Consider the following 14,220-nt stretch of genomic DNA (forward strand, 5'->3'; position numbering starts at 1 on the left):
CATCACCCTTCTCATTTTCACACAGTGTTTTCAATTAGCACTCTGGTAGGCTTGAAAAGAAAGAGCTGGGAGAAACAGTGTGGAGGACTGTGGAAGAACACGGTAACTGATAACATGCTGTCTCCTCACATAGGTAAAGGGCAGTTGTTGTGAGTTTTGAGCCAAAAATGGTTTTCCATTTTGAGCATTTGGCCAGTAAGACTTTCCTAAAGCTTTACCCATCTTAAGGATATAAACTGTCATATCTGCTTTCTGAGGTGTCTTTGAAAACCTAGAACATTATCATTATCCTTGATTTTAACCTACAAATACTTTGCCCTTAAAAGAAAGAGTAGCTGAAAATGTGAACGGTTTTGTTACTACAGATTTTTACAATCTAGCCATGTAAACATAACTAAGAATGGTTAGCTCTCCACACCCTCTGAAACTGTCAAATGAAACAGTTATAAAGACTATGATTAATTCTAGCTTGGCTTCATTATACAAATATGTACAGACAACTAGGCCTGATGTCCCCAGCATTCATGGTGCAATTAATTACTCTGACATGGGCTTGGCAAAGTTTTCTTCCTTTGTCAGGAGCCAGCAAGTGAAAGGAAGCGAATGGTCTATGGTTTTTAGAGCAGCATGTTAGAGCTGGAAGAGGTCTTTAGAAATCCCATCATTGTACATACAAAGAAACTGAGTCCCAGAGAGGTGAGATGTCTTGCCTAAAAATACCTAAGTAGGCAAGTGCAGATTCTAGAACTAGAACACATGTATCTAAATGCAGTTGAGTTTCTAGAACATTGATACAAGGGGGTAGGGATGGGTGTCAAGGGAGAGCACTGAAAATCTTAGAATGAAAGCAGTAAGATAAATGGGGGGTAATTAAGAAAAAATTACAATCCAGCAATTATAATGTAAATTTTTGTTCAGCCATTTTATAATTATTTTTTATAGATATACAATGGAAGAATTACCCCAGTTGTCATCTTTCTTTGTGGCTAACTTATACTTAGAAAAAGTGGAGCTGGGAGGAAGCCATGGGGGTGATTTCACATGGAGAGGTGACTACTGTATATATCAAAAGCCATATGTTGCTTGATTTCAGTTGAACCAAATGATAAATAGTTACCTATTTGAGGACTGGAAAGAAAACAACTTTTTTATGTTATTGCATTTTTATTCATGTAAGGATTTATTCATCTTATGCACACAGTACTTCCCTACACATGCAGGGAGCCTTAGATTTATACTTGAAGAAAGTTGGTTTGATTGACCAGGACCAAAGTACTCATTTTTCATCATCGAATTTGTCCCTGATACTTGGTTTTCTGTGTTTGGCTGGCAATTTTCCAGCCTCCCCATTGTGGCTGAACTGGAGCGGGGCCACGTTTGTCGTTGAAATGTCTAAAATGCCTTAGTGAGGTTGGCTGCTGGCAGTTTTATGAGCTCCTTGGTTTACATACACCCTGCTACTCACCTTAACCCTTTTGAAGATAGAGCATCACAGTATTTTCACTCAAAGTCTGAACCCTTTCTGATCTGTGCTTACCTTTTTGGTATCTTTTTTCATTTGTTTTTTTTCTCCCAGTTCTACAGGTCTTAGAGCTCCAGGATGTTCTGTAAGTGGTTTCACTTGTTCAGAATGAGAAGCCATCCGTGGAAATTTGAGTTGAGTGGAGGCAGAGAAGGCGTACAGATTATTCTGCTTGTGAAAGAACCGTCAGTTATGAGGTACATGCCTTCACCCCAGGAAGCCATGTGAGGGAGCAGCAAAAGGAACATGTATGTGAACTTCCTATGGAATTGTCCTTGTGAAGCTTTGACCATGTACAAGTCTTCAGTCTCCTATCATCTATACTTCTGTTCAAGTGGGTCTGCGTATATTCTGCTGACCAGACACCCCTGAGACAGGCACCTTCTGCAGCAGAAAGGAAGCCTTCTCATTGTTCTGCTTCATTCAGATTGGACTGTCTTATCACTGGCTCTGTGGTTTTTATCAGTGGTTTTCCTACCTAGCTGTCACTTCTTTTTTAATGCTTTTGGGGGTTAATTTTTTTATATTTTCTTCACCCCACCAAGTTAGATGTCTCCATTTTCTGACCTCTGGGCTTTGTTGCTCAGCAGGGCTCTGAAGGAGAGTTTCTCTCATTGGACAGGCCCAATCTTCTCCCATCATTGTCCTGCTGTGACTCCAGAGAAAGGAGCTTCTTGTTGACAGTGTCCTGTGGAGCGAGGCTGTGTCTCATACCCCACACAGCGCTCAGTGGGTGCCAGCCCTTGTAGTGGAGGCTTTGTGATTGCTGCCCTGAAGGAGAGCACTCTTTCCTCCCCCCTTGGTACTGCCTGCTGTTTTCTAAGCACTGCTCCTGCACGTACCCTGCGTCCCGGCCCCAGCAAGGCTCTTCTGTTCCCATCTGTTGGCAGTGACTTGTGCAATATTTTTGCTGAGAGAAAGGTCACTGGTAAACAGGACAGAACAAGAAAAGTAGTTTCTCACTTGGTAGTGAAAAAGATCCTAAAGTTTCTTATAAGTGAAAACAGGGGAAATCCCTGTGTGCTTGAGGTGTACCGAGTTATGGATATGGATGGCGGAAATGTCATCAGAATACTGCCAGCTGACAGAGGAGAACACAGAGGAATTCTCCATCCTTTGTCTTTCTTCTCTAATCATAACTGCAGAGTCTGTATCAAAGGGACAGGCTTTCCTTCCCTCTCCCTTCTTGTGATTGAAAAAAAAAATACACAGCAAAAGGGAAGAGAGGTTTCTGATTTTCATCTCAGGGTTTGGTTTTGTTGTGTTATGTGTTGATGCTGTGGAGCACAAGGCTGGCGGTTGCAGCTGAGATCTTTGGAACCAAAGCAGGGCACACTGAGCCCACTGTCCAGGCACCATGCCACCAAGGGCAGGTGGAAGTGTGGCCCCCTCACAGTATGCTCACAGGCCAGGGTGCAAGCCAGACACCCCCATCATGTTGCTGCAACCCTCCTGTCTTCTCAGCATCTCCTCCCCTGATTTCTTTCTTAACCCAAAGGAAACAAAACAACAGCAAAAAAACAACCTTGTTAAAAGTTCTTACGTGAACACACATCAAATTTTCATGTACTGAAGCCCATACATATACCACCCTGGCCGTCTTTGAGAATAAGAGCCCATCATTATCTCTATAAACCTGCCAACTCACCTGCTCTTCTGTGTTTTCCTACTCTCACTGGCCATTCCTAGCTCTTCTCTCAGACACCCTGCCTGCTCAGTCCAAGCTGGAATGCACTGTCTGTGGCAGGAGGACAGCCAAGCCAGTTCTGGAGTTTGTGTCTGCCTTCTGCCAAATACTTTGTCTCCTTTCTTCCTCCTCATATTTCTCTCTGTCTCGCCTTTGTGTTAGTTTTGCACAGCATTATTAGCAGTGCTGTGCACCAGGGAACGCTGTAATAGGGCCAGAGCTCATCCTTCTCCTTCGTCTGGATAGATACCTGACACTGACTTGAGAGACATCCGTAATCGGGAATGCATGAGATCTCAAGAAAGCTGGCAGTTTGAAAGCATTTTCGCAAAATAGCAACCTGCTTCTGACATGCTGGCCCCTCCAGCAGCTACACCTGACTCACTGGTGGCTGGAATTCAACTGCCACAAAACAAGAAGGTTCCGGGAAGCAGGTCTGTCTTGCCTGCTCTCTCCTCTGTGCCCAGCCAAGAAGGTAGTAAGTGAGCTCAGAGGCTAACACGATACCGAATTCACATTTCCCAGTAAACTTGTAGATATTATTGCACTAATATGTTCTTCTCAAGAAATAAGTTGTTGCCTCTTCAGTGTTACAGATTTCTTTCTTTTTATTAAAACACAAAGAGCAGCTGAGGAAAATGAGACAGATTCTGACAGAATGAAATTTTAGGAAAAAAATGTATACGTGTGTTTGAAACTGTTGAAATGCCAAGTTTTCTGTACAAGTGTTTTTGTAATTAAACTTTTAGATTTTCTTTGTTTTTTAAAGAAGTCGATATGCTTGCTTGATGTTTGCCTCATTAAAAACTTTTCTATGTTGAATCTACTCGATTCAGTTTTACCTGCATTGCCTTCTTATCTTAAAGACTTTGTCAACTCTACATTAATCATTGTCTGTTACACTTTTAAAATGGTAACATTCATTTTATTAATTGCTTATTCAAAATGTGTCTTAGCCTGTTTGAGGGTTCAGTTCTCCTAATGTATGCTATAAGAATACAATGAACTATAATTCATTCTAATGTAGCAGTAGTATTCTGGAGGCAAGTTGAAAGAAGTCTCATGTTCTTAAAGTCAGTGACTTCAGCTCCCTTGATAGGAGGCCTAAAGACAGTCTTCCTTTTGACTAAAGAGAGAAATTTTCCTTAAATACTTGCCTTCAAAAGTAACACTACTTCATTAGTCAAAATCTGTCTTAAAGGAAATTTGTCGCCTACTTCAGCATGCTTTTTAAATTCTAAGGGTGAGCTCTCCTGGCTTCCAAAGCCTGCTGCCCTCTGAGTAAGCTAGTTATGTGGCATTGGGCAAGACTTGCTTTGTTCCCAGTTTCCTCATCTGACATGCCTCAGCTCTCTTACACTTGTCAGAAAGATAGAATTGGGTGATGAATTGACTGTACTTTGGAGGCTATAAAGAATCTTAAATGAATGCCAGGAATTATTGAGGCAACTCAGGGTCAGACTTGACTATGTTTAACAGAAACTCAAATCAGCAAAAGCTTAAATAAGACACATCTGTCTCACTGAAAAGTATTCCAAATGTAGGCAATCCAAGACCAGTATAGGGGCTCCTGTCTGCACCACAAGAAGGTTCCTTTCTCAAGGTCACTTCATTGTCAAAAACAGCCACTTGACCATCAGCCATCATTTGAAATTCCTGGCAGCTTAAAGGAAGAAAAAGGCCAAGGACAAAATGGGCAAACTCAGCTGAGTCAGCACCCTTTAAAGAGTCTTCCTAGAAACCACACAACGCTTCCAGAATGCAGTCATGTGACAACAGCTGGCTATGGGAGGCCAAGGATTATCATCTTTCCTCGGACATTACTGCCTCCAATAATATACAGGTTTTAGTCAGTAAGGAAGGAGAAAATAAATACCAAGTAGGCAACTGAGTTAGTTACATGACTCATATGTGACTGTATGTATGCATAGGCCAGCCCAGACTCTAAGGCCAGCCCTGCTCTGCTAGTGAGCAAGATGTATTATCCTGTCTTTGCCTCTTGGCCATCGTGAATGACCATGTACTTCCTTGGTACTTCCCCCAACTTAAACAGCCAAAAAGCTGACAACCAAATTCAACCAGAGTTAGCATTTTCCTCTTGCCACCTTAGTTCATCCCTTACCTCTCAACAGCTGGTGGCCAGTCTTGTCTGGTAAAAGTCAGCATAAACAGGTGGCAGTGTTTCCTCCAGTTGTTTGTTCCCTTTCTCTAACTGTTCAGCATCTGCTGGATTAAAACAACAACAGGATAATCTTTCCCTACGGGTGGGGAGATTGAAGTATTGCTTGGCAGAAAAGCTCATAGCTACTTCCTGCCCTCTAAATTTCCTGCCTTGCAACTGAGGGTTCCAAGTCAAGGACCTTGTCTTTGTTTTATTTATTTACATGCTTACACATAGCCAGTGCTTAAAAATATATTTTAAAATATCTATACAAATAAACACTAGTTCATACCCTAGCTCACAAAAAAGATGAGGGTTGAGAATTTAAAAGATCAAGTAAAAATGTTAATGTACTTCCTCTTACCCAGAAACCATTTCAGTTTAGTGCTGGGGGAACGTGGTCCATAGGGAGGATCGTCTGCCAGAAGCATAAATGTCAGTTCTTTTAGCCTAGAAAAATGCAGAAAGGAGGAGGAGCTGTGAGATAAGGATGGCAATGGGAAACTAAGAGCAGGGTCAATGCAAATTGCCCAGATAGAAGGATTTTTGTAAACCAGTTGGAACTACTGGGATGGGAAGAAAATGCCTTAGATGTTTAGATAAGAATATATAAGACAGTGGATATAGAAGTAGCCTTTTGTCTGAGTCTCGAACACCAGAGCCAGTTCTTTATTTCTGTGTTTTCCGTTTCATGTCAGTTCACTGTTTGGAACTACAGAAGTATTTATAAAATATATTTCTGCCCTTGGCATGACAGTCCAGTGGGAAGAACAGATATCTGCATAAATAGTTCTAACACAGGGCAGCCTGTAATTAAGAGTTTTAATGGTGGTAAATACTTTTTGGATAGTGTATTGCTTGAATCTCACCTGACAAGAGCTGATTTTTCCATAATTGCAAGAGTTTGCAATGGGAAATTAAGTCTTGTGGGATCAGCATCTTAACTAATAAGGGCTTTCTCTGAAATGTAAATGAAATATAAAGTCTATACTGTTAACCATCAAAGTTTTCTAGCAGCAGTTGAGGTAGCTGAAAGGTGAAAGTAGTTGGATTATTGTAATTTAGACAATACTTCTTCAAAGTATGCTTTTGACTCATTAACAGGTCATTAAATCAATAAGATGATCAAAACCTTTTTTCATTAAATTGAAGAATGCACTGCATATGAAAGTGAAGTCACTCAGTCGTGTCCGACTCTTTGCAACCCCGTGGACTGTAGCCCACCAGGCTCCTCCGTCCATGGGATTCTCCAGGCAAGAATACTGGAGTGGGTTGCCATTTCCTTCTCCAGGGGACCTTCCCGACCCAGGGATCGAACCCAGGTCTCCCGCATTGCAGGCAGACACTTTTAACCTCTAAGCCACAAGGGAAGCCTAGTAAGGGTAAATATTATTTTGTGAAACTTGTTTCCACTTTAGAGCAGACACATGTGATGGGTTACAATGTGAAATGTATTTCGTACTGTGGGGTCACAATAAAGATAGTCAATGATTGTTTCACTACCTCTAAAATCAGATTGAACTGCTGGGTTCGAGTTTGGGCTCCATTTTTCTGCTTGTGTGACCTAAGGTGAGTTGCTTAAACCAGTCTGCGGCTCAGTCTGTAACACAGGGATATTTATAGTTTCCATTGTGTACAGTGTGGGGGTGGGGTTGTTTGGCTTTGTTGGTTTAGTTTTGTTTTTTATTGGCTGCGCTGGACCTCCACTGAAGCACGTGGCTCTTCACTGTGGTGCATGGGTTTTCCCTAGTAGCGCGTGCACAGGCTTCTCTTGCTACAGAGCACAGGCTTTAGAGTGTGCAGGCTCTCTAGTTGAAAGGTGGGGGCTTAGTTGCCCTACAGCAGGCAGAGTCTTAGTTTCCTGACCAGGGATCGAAACCTGCATCCCCTGCCTTGGAAGATGTATTCTTAACCACTGGACACCAAGGAAGTCTCTATAGTGTACAGTTTTCATGTGGATTAATCCATGTAAGATATTTAGTACCTGTCATAGAACAGACACCTAAATTTAGCTATTATAATTTATGAAAGACTCAAGAGGGAAGAAGAATTAGACACATACTATAAGTCAAGCTAGTTTTTATATAAATTTTATATATATATATATATCATTTAATTCATTCTTTGGGGTCGCAAGGAGTTAGACACGACCAAGCACACACACACATTTAATTTGAACCACAACTTTATAGAGTAGGACTATTATACCATTTTCCAGGTAAGTAAATTAAGGCTCAAAGCTGCTAAGCAACTTGCAGGTGTTACAACTGGGAAGAGGCGAAGAAAGGATTTATACCCAGATCATTCTGACTCCACATTCCACTGTAGCCATACTATCTTAGAGATATTTTATGAGACTGACAGGAGACGGAGAGGTATAGGGGCTTTGAAGTTGGTAAGCAATAATGAGATTATATAGCATACAAATAATACCTTGTAAAATGTGATAAAAATTTTAATTGTATCATAAGTATAGCATGAAGTGTTCGATGAAAGTAAGTGACAAGATCTGGTTTCTGTTTTTAAAGAATAGAATAGCAGAATATTTTAAAAAATAGCAGCACTCTGGCTGCTATGAAGGGAATTATGAGGAGGCAAGAGAGGAATCAAAAAGGTCGGTTAGAAGGTTGGCCCAGGGACCCAGGTGACAGCAGCTTAGCCTAGCATGGAGGCGGTGGGGCCTGCTGATGAATTCCAAATGTATTTTGGAAGTATAATGAACAGAAGTTGCTGAGGGGCTTCATGTGGAGAATGACTTCTGAAGGGTTTGAGCAACCGGTTAGTAGACAGGTGCCACTGTCTGAGATGGCGTACAGTTAGGGGTGAAGCGTTGTGGAGGAAAAGAGTCAGAATTCTGTGTTTGGAGTTGCTAAATTTGAGATTCAGCCACCAGATCAACCCCTGGGCAAGACACATCTCTCTGCTATTTGTTAAAAAGATTCCTTTCAGCTCTTAAAAGTCTATGGTTCCGTGGGATTCCCACTTCAGGTCAGGGCTGCTAACATTCTATCCTCGGTGCCTGTGCACACACACGTAGATCTGGTTACTCAAGCTGTTCGCTGAACTATGAAATTAAGGAATGGTCTCCTTTTTAATTTTTCAAGCTCCTTAGGAAAAGAATTTTTTAAACCATCCATCTGTATTTGTTTAAGATTGGCATAAAGCAGCTGAATGTTCTAGGATATGAAAATCATGCCATAACCTGATGGTTAGAAAATCCTGGGCAAGTAATAGAAAGCGTCTGCTTGAAGGAGACTATATGAAAATATATTTGGCATCAGTCAAAGAAGGGAAATATGAGAAGACATCAGTGATACAGCCAAAAGGTTTATGGAATCAGCAAATGGGTTCCTGCTAGAGGTGCTTCCGCTGTCTTCAAGGACAGAAATTAACCAAAGGCAGCTGGGTCCAGGCAGTGACTATTTTTCTTGGGCTGGTGGATTTTTCAAGTGGACTTACATGAATCAAAAGAAGTTCCTTCTGCTCAATGTTATGAGGCAGGCTGGATAGAAGGGGAGCTTGGGGGAGAATGGATACATGTATATGTATGGCTGAGTCCCTTTGCTGTCCACCTGAAACTATCACAATGTTGTTGATACTGTAATATAGTATAAAAGGCTTTTTTAAAAGAAGTTCTTATTTAGAAGGACAGACTAACATGTTCATTATGGATTTTACTCATCCCTAGGGAGAATGAGTATTTTACATATATTCATTCATTCAAACATTTTCAAGCAAGTACTTACTATGTGTTTGGGGTGTAAAGTTGAGGACATCTCTTGCCTCAAGAAGTTCACAATGTAACACAAAAGAAACATAAGATCTGATAAATTAGCAAATGTGCTGTGCTTAGTTGCTCAGTCCTGTCTGATTCTTTGTGACCTATGGACTGCAGCCCACCAGGCTCCTTTGTCCACAGGGATTCTCCAGGCAAAAATATTGGAATGGATTGCCATGCTCTCCTCCAGGGTATCTTCCCAAGCCAGGGATTGAACCCAGGTCTCCCACATTGCAGACAGATTCTTTACTGACTGAGCCACTGAGGAAGCCCAAGCATACTGGAGTGGGTAGCCTATCCCTTCTCCAAGGGATCTTCCTGACCCAGGAATAGAACCAGGGTCTCCTGCATTACAGGAGGATTCTTTACCAGCTGAGCTACCAGGGAAGCCCAAATTATCAAATCACTGTAAGCAAAGTGTTCCTAAAAATACAAAGGAAGGATTCAGTGGTTGTGCTTGGGAGAGGTCAAAAGAGGGTTTTACCAGGGTAACATTTTGAGGTAGGCCTTTAAAAAAAATAGCTCTTTAAGAGAAGCTAAAAATAGATCTGGAGATATGCGTGCATTTTTGGTGTACTCCAGTGATTCAGCAGGTTTGGAACATGTGTTGTATCCAGAGTATTGATTAAAAAAATGAAGATAGGAAGGTTTTTTTGAATATGGCTATAAATGGGCCTTGAGTGCCATATGAAGGAATTTAGCTTTTACGTTGCAGCCAGGGGGAAGGCATTAAGGCTGTTTTTGCATGGTAGAGATATGAGATGAAGAAAAACTAGACCAGAGGTTCTTAACATTTTTTCTGTCATGAACACTTTCAGCAGTATGGTGAAGTCTGTGAAGCCTTCTCAAAATGATGTTTTCAAGTGCAGAAAATAAAATGCATAGCTTTACCAAGAGGAAAATAACTATATTGAAAAATAGCTATCAAAATATTAATATTATTATTAAATAATATTAATATGAAAAAGTCAATAGGAATGTCTGTGTTTACTACTAAAGAATTAAATAACATAATCTAGCAACAGGTCTAATAACTACCATAATTTTAAAGTAGTATTGATCATAAATGATATTTCAACATTTGCAACAGCAGTAATGTGATGTAAAAATATCTGTGATTCTGTTGGTACCAAAGTCATAGGTCCTGCCAGTACTGCTGGGGCTTGTGCCAACATTTATAATCAAAGAAAGTGCAAATTTCCAGTTAGAGGTTTCTGAAAATCAAGATGTAATCTTTTTCCCCATCCATGCTTGCAGTTCTGAGTCCTAGTCAGATTCCTGAATTCAAGACAGTATGGAGACAGACTGGTTATGAGACTGTCAAAAAACTCAGGTCAAAGACTTCCCTGGCAGCTCAATGGTAGAGAATCCGCCTGCCAATGCAAAAGACATGGGTTTGATCCTTGATCCAGAAAGATCCCACATGATGCGGAGTAACTAAGCCCGTGCACCACAACTACTGAGCCTGTGCTCTAGAGCCTGCATGCCACAGAGAAGCCTCCACAGTGAGAAGCCCACGTATGGCATCTAGAGAATAATAGCCCCTGCTCGCTGCAACTAGAGAAAAAGCTTGAGCAGCAATGAAGACTCAGCACAGCAAAAAATAAGTAAGTAAATAAAATTCTAAAGAAAAAGAAAAACTCAGGTCAAGAAGCGAGAAGAGCCTGTACTGGAGGTAGTAAAGGAGCAGATTGGAGAAACATTTGGGAATTGGGCTTGGTTTCTGTCAACCCACAATGATGAATCCTCTCAAGGAGGAATTTGGGGGTAATGTGATCTGACCAGGCAGATTCACCAGGAAGGAAACATAAATCCTTTAAGCAGTTGTCCCTATTACAGTTGAGTTTCATTCATTTGTTAAAATGATATTGATTACTCTCTGTGGCAAACTTGAGGAATACAGCCTTATGGACACAGTTCTTGCCTTCATGGAGCTTTCTGTCTATTGGAAGAAACGCGATGAACAAAGCTAAACAGATAGGCTATTACTATTTGGGATCAAATGCATGAAGAGTGGTGGGACACGAGAGCATCTGGGCAGGGAAGAGGGACCAAGGCCTCTCCAAGGAAGTGACACTTAAGATGAGACTTGAAAAACCAGTAGGATATAGGTAGAATCAGGAAGAAAACATGATGGGCAGCCTTTTGTGTGTTTTAGAGGCACTGATTGAGAATCAAGGGAATGGGGCAGAGAGAACCAGGGGAAGAGTAGCAAGAGGAAGAGAGGAGCTAGACCGCATGAGGTCTTGTTGACCCACGGAAGGATCTTGGGTATGAAGTGCAGGGGAAATCCACTGAAGCTTTCAAAAAGGGAAATGATATAATCCAGCATGTGGTTTTCGACGATTCTCCTGGCTGCTCTCTAAAGAGTGAGTTGCAGAAAGCAAGCACTGAATAGGGAGGGCAGCTGTGGCTGTGAGAGATGGTAGGAGCTCCGACAGAGGCTGAGGCAGAAAAGACCGAGGGGAGAAGAGGGTAGAACAGGAAGAGCGATGGGCTAGAGGTGAGAAGGAGGGAGGAAGAGAAAGCAGCTGTGGATGGATCTCTGGCTTCAAACCACTTTTTGAGAAGGGTGGCCTGGAGCAGGAGCAGACAAGGGCAGGTGGGAGTGGCTAGAAGTCAGAGATCCTTGTGGGCATCTTCATTTGAGATGCAAGAGAGTAGGTGTTAAGTAAGCATCTATACTGACAATTCTAACGCTTAAAAGATAGGTCTGGACTTGGGGTGATACTTACTAAAGACCCCCAAGGAGGCTTTTTGTGTTAACCTTTTCCTCGCTGATCCTGGTGCTGCTCTGCAGGCAAACATATCCCGCCAACCTCTACCATCCTGGCTAAAAATGTCACTGTTGGATCCTTGACCCTATCACCAACTTTGACTGTTCTCTTGTCCTTGTCCTTGAAACCAGAAATAGCATCTGGACCCAGCTGCAACTTTTCTGTTGGCCTAAATCAGGCAGTATCTTTAAAGATGTTCAGAGCATTTAACTTACATAGGTTTTTTGCATGGGATTTCTGCAGGAGGAGCTTTGTATCTGTAAACTCAGAAAGTGTTAGTCACTCAGTTTTGTTCCACTTTGAGACCTCATGGACTGTGCCCACCAGGCTCCTCTGCCCATGGAATGTTCCAGGCAAGAATGCTGGAGTGGGTAGCCATTCCCTTCTCAGAGGGATCTTCCCAACCCAGAGATTGAACCTGGGTCTCCTGCATCACAGGCAGATTCTTTGTCTGATCACTTAACTTGCATAGGTTTCTTGTGTGGGATTTCTGCAAGGGGAGCTTTGCATCTGTAAAATGAAGTGAAAGTCACTCAGTCGTGTCCGACTCTTTGTGACCCCATGGACTATACAGTCCTTGGAATTCTCCAGGCCAGAATACTGGAGTGGGTAGCAGGTCCCTTCTCCAGGGGATTTTCCCAACCCAGGGATCGAACCCAGGTCTCCAACTCAGGTCTCCCTCATTGCAGGCAGATTCTTTACCAGCTGAGCCACAAGGGAAGCCTAAGAATACCAGAATGAGTAGCCTATCCCTTCACCAGCAGAACTGAACCAGGGTCTCCTGCATTGCAGGCGGATTCTTTACCAGCTGAGCTATCAGGGAAGCTTGCGTCTGTAAAGAAGATGCTAAACATCCGAGTGCTTACCGTGAAATAACATTTGTTTATCGTGGCTGATTTTATAGCAAATATGATTGGGATATTTACTCATTTCTTAGAACAGGATGAAAACAGGACAGACCAAGTGAACTGCAGCAACTAAACATGCTAACAACACGGGAGAAAGGGCTATAGATTACAGAAAATTATAAACTGTGATCATGCAAAGAAGGAGCTTCACTGTAGCTTGAAAACCTGACCCATAGCTAAATGGGGCCAAGATTAATCATGTCTTGATCTTATACATAAGCCAAAGGATCTTTTCTAAAGATCATGCCTATTAAAGCAGTAAAGACTTTTCTGCAGGTTATACCATAATGAGCTCCAGGCATTTAATGAGAGAGACAAGTGCTATTGTTAAAAGTGGTAACCTTCAGCATCTAATGTGAAAATGAAATAGGGCTGCTTGCTCTGCCAAACGAGGAACTGCTCTCCAATTCAGTCCACGAGATGAAGAGGACTCTCATAATCTTAGATGCTCTGGTGCAGGCAAATTTAAATCTTCTGGGAAAGGGGGAAAGGCTTTGTTTGGTTGGTTTTGTTTTTATAATTAGGTAAGGATTTTACCTGCAAGGAGCAGGCTGCAGGCCCAGAAGCTTCTAAAAGGCAGTAAAATAAAACCAGCACCAAGGAAAAAACCAGCCTAAGGGTCTCAATGCAGTTTCCCAAAAGCCTCTGGAAGAATAGACAGCATTTTGAGGAGGGGAGACTTGGCTTCCATCTCCATCACAATAGCTGTCTCAGATGAGGGTGACTGCCTAGCCAAAAAAAAAAAAAATTATTACCAGTATGAAAGAATGTATCATCTCACCCCGAACCCCCAGAAATCTCCTAAGAATTTATGTTAAGCTGGATCCTCTCCTACACTGCTATGCAGTAGGAAGTGCCAGGACGTGAGCCTGACCCTCTTCCCCCTCACTGGGGCCCTCACTGACTGTCCCCACAGCAGACAGGATGCTACCTCACGTCCTGGAGCTCACTGCAGATTCCTGCCCCACTTGCTGCGTTCTGGCTTCCTCTTGCAATTCCCAAGAGACAGAGGGCAGCAGGGGCAGGAAGGGAAGGAACAGAGGCTGAAAACCTTTAGATGCCTGAGCCCCTAGCTGCTTTGCCTTAGTAGGTCGGCCTTTCTGGGCAGGAAGAGGGTGGGGGTGGGGGGATCCTCTCAGCTGCTTCCAAACGACCCTTAAAACTACAGCAGCACAAAACAAGCCAGGTCATTGTGTTCCTGGATATAAATATTGATTCTCGGTGGTGTTAACATTCTGTTCATAAAAAGAAAGTAACATATTTCTCCCACACCGTATTAGACTGATGTGCTGTTTGGCCAAGAGAAGTACAGATTACTGGCTTCTGCTGGGGAAATGTGGACATTTAAATGCATGCAGCTTTCGGAAGTCTAGGGAGCCGTCTTCGA

At 42.3% G+C, this 14,220-nt stretch overlaps 1 protein-coding gene across 2 annotated transcripts in view; it reads left to right on the top strand.

Annotated features, from left to right (window-relative positions):
* Positions 1-4,040, top strand: part of HMG20A (high mobility group 20A) — a 76,199-nt gene extending 72,159 nt beyond the window's left edge. For both annotated transcript variants that reach the window (XM_070358576.1, XM_070358575.1), the window contains exon 10: positions 1,577-4,040. The gene's annotated coding sequence lies outside the window, so the exon portion shown is untranslated. The remainder of the gene's footprint in view (positions 1-1,576) is intronic.
* Positions 4,041-14,220: the final 10,180 nt, after the last annotated feature.

This window comes from Bos mutus, chromosome 21, assembly GCF_027580195.1.
Source record: "Bos mutus isolate GX-2022 chromosome 21, NWIPB_WYAK_1.1, whole genome shotgun sequence".
In the NCBI taxonomy this organism is placed as follows: Eukaryota; Metazoa; Chordata; class Mammalia; order Artiodactyla; family Bovidae; genus Bos; species Bos mutus.